The sequence below is a fragment of the Urocampus carinirostris genome, chromosome 2 (genome assembly GCF_059441175.1).
Source record: "Urocampus carinirostris isolate Australia breed hairy pipefish chromosome 2, RoL_Ucar_1.0, whole genome shotgun sequence".
Taxonomy (NCBI): domain Eukaryota; kingdom Metazoa; phylum Chordata; class Actinopteri; order Syngnathiformes; family Syngnathidae; genus Urocampus; species Urocampus carinirostris.
The window spans coordinates 52,757,501-52,762,500 of record NC_142350.1 but is presented as its reverse complement, the minus strand read 5'-3'; the positions used below and the strand labels follow the sequence as shown (position 1 = coordinate 52,762,500).

Here is a 5,000-nt window from a genome sequence, read left to right as displayed (position 1 = left end):
ATTAGCTCAGTTGGGAGAGCGTTAGACTGAAGATCTAAAGGTCCCTGGTTCAATCCCGGGTTTCGGCATGGATGAAACAGCCATTTAACGAGTTCCTTTTTAAGATGAGAAGAGGATTCTTCTCCAAAGTCCAAGGACTGAAACAATGTCTTATCACATACTTTAAAAGAGCCAATGCAAAATAGATCAGATCTAAGAGTGTGGATCCACAGGTCCCTGGTTCAAATCAAGGTTTCAGGACGAGGAACCCACCATCTTGACAGAAATTGGTTAAGATGAATAACAGAATTGGCTTTCCTTTTAGATACAAGGACTGAATCAATTTCTCTAGCACGTACCTCCTTGAAAAGAGAGCCGAAATAGCTCAGTCGGGAGAGCGTTAGACTGAAGATCTAAAGGTCCCTGGTTCAATCCCGGGTTTCGGCATGGATGAAACAGCCATTTAACGAGTTCCTTTTTAAGATGAGAAGAGGATTCTTCTCCAAAGTCCAAGGACTGAAAAAATGTCTTATCACATACTTTAAAAGAGCCAATGCAAAATAGATCAGATCTAAGAGTGTGACTCTGTGGATCCACAGGTCCCTGGTTCAAATCAAGGTTTCAGGACGAGGAACCCACCATCTTGACAGGTATTTGTTAAGATGAATAACAGAATTGGCTTTCCTTTTAGATACAAGGACTGAATAAATTTCTCTAGCACGTACCTCCTTGAAAAGAGAGCCGAAATAGCTCAGTCGGGAGAGCGTTAGACTGAAGATCTAAAGGTCCCTGGTTCAATCCCGGGTTTCGGCATGGATGAAACAGCCATTTAACGAGTTCCTCTTTAAGATGAGAAGAGGATTCTTCTCCAAAGTCCAAGGACTGAAAAAATGTCTTATCACATACTTTAAAAGAGCCAATGCAAAATAGATCAGTTCTAAGAGTGTGACTCCGTGGATCCACAGGTCCCTGGTTCAAATCAAGGTTTCAGGACGAGGAACCCACCATCTTGACAGATATTGGTTAAGATGAATAACAGAATTAGCTTTCCTTTTAGATACAAGGACTGAATCAATTTCTCTAGCACGTACCTCCTTGATAAGAGAGCCGAAATAGCTCAGTTGGGAGAGCGTTAGACTGAAGATCTAAAGGTCCCTGGTTCAATCCCGGGTTTCGGCATGGATGAAACAGCCATTTAACGAGTTCCTTTTTAAGATGAGAAGAGGATTCTTCTCCAAAGTCCAAGGACTGAAACAATGTCTTATCACATACTTTAAAAGAGCCAATGCAAAATAGATCAGATCTAAGAGTGTGGATCCACAGGTCCCTGGTTCAAATCAAGGTTTCAGGACGAGGAACCCACCATCTTGACAGAAATTGGTTAAGATGAATAACAGAATTGGCTTTCCTTTTAGATACAAGGACTGAATCAATTTCTCTAGCACGTACCTCCTTGAAAAGAGAGCCGAAATAGCTCAGTCGGGAGAGCGTTAGACTGAAGATCTGAAGGTCCCTGGTTCAATCCCGGGTTTCGGCATGGATGAAACAGCCATTTAACGAGTTCCTTTTTAAGATGAGAAGAGGATTCTTCTCCAAAGTCCAAGGACTGAAAAAATGTCTTATCACATACTTTAAAAGAGCCAATGCAAAATAGATCAGATCTAAGAGTGTGACTCCGTGGATCCACAGGTCCCTGGTTCAAATCAAGGTTTCAGGACGAGGAACCCACCATCTTGACAGGTATTTGTTAAGATGAATAACAGAATTGGCTTTCCTTTTAGATACAAGGACTGAATAAATTTCTCTAGCACGTACCTCCTTGAAAAGAGAGCCGAAATAGCTCAGTCGGGAGAGCGTTAGACTGAAGATCTAAAGGTCCCTGGTTCAATCCCGGGTTTCGGCATGGATGAAACAGCCATTTAAGGAGTTCTTTTTTAAGATGAGAAGAGGATTCTTCTCCAAAGTCCAAGGACTGAAAAAATGTCTTATCACATACTTTAAAAGAGCAAATGCAAAATAGATCAGTTCTAAGAGTGTGACTCCGTGGATCCACAGGTCCCTGGTTCAAATCAAGGTTTCAGGACGAGGAACCCACCATCTTGACAGATATTGGTTAAGATGAATAACAGAATTGGCTTTCCTTTTAGATACAAGGACTGAATCAATTTCTCTAGCACGTACCTCCTTGAAAAGAGAGCCGAAATAGCTCAGTCGGGAGAGCGTTAGACTGAAGATCTAAAGGTCCCTGGTTCAAACCCGGGTTTCAGCATGAATGAAACAGCCATTTAAAGGGTTTCTTTTTAAGATGAGAAGAGTATTCTTCTCCAAAGTCCAAGGACTGAAAAAATGTCTTATCACATACTTTAAAAGAGCAAATGCAAAATAGATCAGTTCTAAGAGTGTGACTCCGTGGATCCACAGGTCCCTGGTTCAAATCAAGGTTTCAGGATGAGGAACCCACCATCTTGACAGATATTGGTTAAGATGAATAACAGAATTGGCTTTCCTTTTAGATACAAGGACTGAATCAAATTTTCTAGCACGTACCTCCTTGATAAGAGAGCCGAAATAGCTCAGTTGGGAGAGCGTTAGACTGAAGATCTAAAGGTCCGTGGTTCAATCCCGGGTTTCGGCATGGATGAAACAGCCATTTAAGGAGTTCCTTTTTAAGATGAGAAGAGGATTCTTCTCCAAAGTCCAAGGACTGAAAAAATGTCTTATCACATACTTTAAAAGAGCCAATGCAAAATAGATCAGATCTAAGAGTGTGACTCCGTGGATCCACAGGTCCCTGGTTCAAATCAAGGTTTCAGGACGAGGAACCCACCATCTTGACAGATATTGGTTAAGATGAATAACAGAATTGGCTTTCCTTTTAGATACAAGGACTGAATCAAATTTTCTAGCACGTACCTCCTTGATAAGAGAGCCGAAATAGCTCAGTTGGGAGAGCGTTAGACTGAAGATCTAAAGGTCCCTGATTCAATCCCGGGTTTCTGCATGGATGAAACAGCCATTTAAGGAGTTCCTTTTTAAGATGAGAAGAGGATTCTTCTCCAAAGTCCAAGGACTGAAAAAATGTCTTATCACATACTTTAAAAGAGCCAATGCAAAATAGATCAGATCTAAGAGTGTGACTCCGTGGATCCACAGGTCCCTGGTTCAAATCAAGGTTTCAGGACGAGGAACCCACCATCTTGACAGGTATTTGTTAAGATGAATAACAGAATTGGCTTTCCTTTTAGATACAAGGACTGAATAAATTTCTCTAGCACGTACCTCCTTGAAAAGAGAGCCGAAATAGCTCAGTCGGGAGAGCGTTAGACTGAAGATCTAAAGGTCCCTGGTTCAATCCCGGGTTTCGGCATGGATGAAACAGCCATTTAAGGAGTTCTTTTTTAAGATGAGAAGAGGATTCTTCTCCAAAGTCCAAGGACTGAAAAAATGTCTTATCACATACTTTAAAAGAGCAAATGCAAAATAGATCAGTTCTAAGAGTGTGACTCCGTGGATCCACAGGTCCCTGGTTCAAATCAAGGTTTCAGGACGAGGAACCCACCATCTTGACAGATATTGGTTAAGATGAATAACAGAATTGGCTTTCCTTTTAGATACAAGGACTGAATCAATTTCTCTAGCACGTACCTCCTTGAAAAGAGAGCCGAAATAGCTCAGTCGGGAGAGCGTTAGACTGAAGATCTAAAGGTCCCTGGTTCAAACCCGGGTTTCAGCATGAATGAAACAGCCATTTAAAGGGTTTCTTTTTAAGATGAGAAGAGTATTCTTCTCCAAAGTCCAAGGACTGAAAAAATGTCTTATCACATACTTTAAAAGAGCAAATGCAAAATAGATCAGTTCTAAGAGTGTGACTCCGTGGATCCACAGGTCCCTGGTTCAAATCAAGGTTTCAGGACGAGGAACCCACCATCTTGACAGATATTGGTTAAGATGAATAACAGAATTGGCTTTCCTTTTAGATACAAGGACTGAATCAAATTTTCTAGCACGTACCTCCTTGATAAGAGAGCCGAAATAGCTCAGTTGGGAGAGCGTTAGACTGAAGATCTAAAGGTCCGTGGTTCAATCCCGGGTTTCGGCATGGATGAAACAGCCATTTAAGGAGTTCCTTTTTAAGATGAGAAGAGGATTCTTCTCCAAAGTCCAAGGACTGAAAAAATGTCTTATCACATACTTTAAAAGAGCCAATGCAAAATAGATCAGATCTAAGAGTGTGACTCCGTGGATCCACAGGTCCCTGGTTCAAATCAAGGTTTCAGGACGAGGAACCCACCATCTTGACAGATATTGGTTAAGATGAATAACAGAATTGGCTTTCCTTTTAGATACAAGGACTGAATCAAATTTTCTAGCACGTACCTCCTTGATAAGAGAGCCGAAATAGCTCAGTTGGGAGAGCGTTAGACTGAAGATCTAAAGGTCCCTGATTCAATCCCGGGTTTCTGCATGGATGAAACAGCCATTTAAGGAGTTCCTTTTTAAGATGAGAAGAGGATTCTTCTCCAAAGTCCAAGGACTGAAAAAATGTCTTATCACATACTTTAAAAGAGCCAATGCAAAATAGATCAGATCTAAGAGTGTGACTCCGTGAATCCACAGGTCCCTGGTTCAAATCAAGGTTTCAGGACGAGGAACCCACCATCTTGACAGATATTGGTTAAGATGAACAACAGAATTGGCTTTCCTTTTAGATACAAGGACTGAATACATTTCTCTAGCACGTACCTCCTTGAAAAGAGAGCTGAAATAGCTCAGTTGGGAGAGCGTTAGACTGAAGATCTAAAGGTCCCTGGTTCAATCCCGGGTTTCGGCATGGATGAAACAGCCATTCAAAGAGTTCCTTTTTTAGATGAGAAGAGGATTCTTCTCCAAAGTCCAATGACTGAAAAAATGGCTTATCACATACTTTAAAAGAGCAAATGCAAAATAGATCAGTTCTAAGAGTGTGACTCCGTGAATCCACTGGTCCCTGGTTCAAATCAAGGTTTCAGGACGAGGAACCC

The 5,000-nt window shown here is 41.4% G+C and overlaps 14 non-coding genes across 14 annotated transcripts in view; all 14 read left to right on the top strand.

Annotated features, from left to right (window-relative positions):
• trnaf-gaa (transfer RNA phenylalanine (anticodon GAA)) overlaps positions 1 to 68 on the top strand; it is a 73-nt gene extending 5 nt beyond the window's left edge. Inside the window, exon 1 of the tRNA in view lies at positions 1 to 68. This exon is cut by the window's left edge and continues 5 nt beyond it. This is a non-coding gene — a tRNA (tRNA-Phe).
• Positions 69 to 353: 285 nt separating this feature from the next.
• trnaf-gaa (transfer RNA phenylalanine (anticodon GAA)) lies at positions 354 to 426 on the top strand. Its single transcript has one exon. It is a non-coding gene; the product is annotated as a tRNA-Phe (tRNA).
• Positions 427 to 719: 293 nt separating this feature from the next.
• trnaf-gaa (transfer RNA phenylalanine (anticodon GAA)) lies at positions 720 to 792 on the top strand. Its single transcript has one exon. It is a non-coding gene; the product is annotated as a tRNA-Phe (tRNA).
• A 293-nt stretch (positions 793 to 1,085) lies between these two features.
• Positions 1,086 to 1,158, top strand: trnaf-gaa (transfer RNA phenylalanine (anticodon GAA)). Its single transcript has one exon. It is a non-coding gene; the product is annotated as a tRNA-Phe (tRNA).
• Positions 1,159 to 1,443: 285 nt separating this feature from the next.
• On the top strand, positions 1,444 to 1,516 carry trnaf-gaa (transfer RNA phenylalanine (anticodon GAA)). The gene has a single exon. It is a non-coding gene; the product is annotated as a tRNA-Phe (tRNA).
• Positions 1,517 to 1,809: 293 nt separating this feature from the next.
• On the top strand, positions 1,810 to 1,882 carry trnaf-gaa (transfer RNA phenylalanine (anticodon GAA)). Its single transcript has one exon. It is a non-coding gene; the product is annotated as a tRNA-Phe (tRNA).
• A 293-nt stretch (positions 1,883 to 2,175) lies between these two features.
• Positions 2,176 to 2,248, top strand: trnaf-gaa (transfer RNA phenylalanine (anticodon GAA)). The gene has a single exon. It is a non-coding gene; the product is annotated as a tRNA-Phe (tRNA).
• Positions 2,249 to 2,541: 293 nt separating this feature from the next.
• trnaf-gaa (transfer RNA phenylalanine (anticodon GAA)) lies at positions 2,542 to 2,614 on the top strand. Its single transcript has one exon. It is a non-coding gene; the product is annotated as a tRNA-Phe (tRNA).
• Positions 2,615 to 2,907: 293 nt separating this feature from the next.
• On the top strand, positions 2,908 to 2,980 carry trnaf-gaa (transfer RNA phenylalanine (anticodon GAA)). Its single transcript has one exon. It is a non-coding gene; the product is annotated as a tRNA-Phe (tRNA).
• Positions 2,981 to 3,273: 293 nt separating this feature from the next.
• Positions 3,274 to 3,346, top strand: trnaf-gaa (transfer RNA phenylalanine (anticodon GAA)). Its single transcript has one exon. It is a non-coding gene; the product is annotated as a tRNA-Phe (tRNA).
• Positions 3,347 to 3,639: 293 nt separating this feature from the next.
• trnaf-gaa (transfer RNA phenylalanine (anticodon GAA)) lies at positions 3,640 to 3,712 on the top strand. Its single transcript has one exon. It is a non-coding gene; the product is annotated as a tRNA-Phe (tRNA).
• A 293-nt stretch (positions 3,713 to 4,005) lies between these two features.
• trnaf-gaa (transfer RNA phenylalanine (anticodon GAA)) lies at positions 4,006 to 4,078 on the top strand. Its single transcript has one exon. It is a non-coding gene; the product is annotated as a tRNA-Phe (tRNA).
• A 293-nt stretch (positions 4,079 to 4,371) lies between these two features.
• Positions 4,372 to 4,444, top strand: trnaf-gaa (transfer RNA phenylalanine (anticodon GAA)). Its single transcript has one exon. It is a non-coding gene; the product is annotated as a tRNA-Phe (tRNA).
• A 293-nt stretch (positions 4,445 to 4,737) lies between these two features.
• Positions 4,738 to 4,810, top strand: trnaf-gaa (transfer RNA phenylalanine (anticodon GAA)). Its single transcript has one exon. It is a non-coding gene; the product is annotated as a tRNA-Phe (tRNA).
• Positions 4,811 to 5,000: the final 190 nt, after the last annotated feature.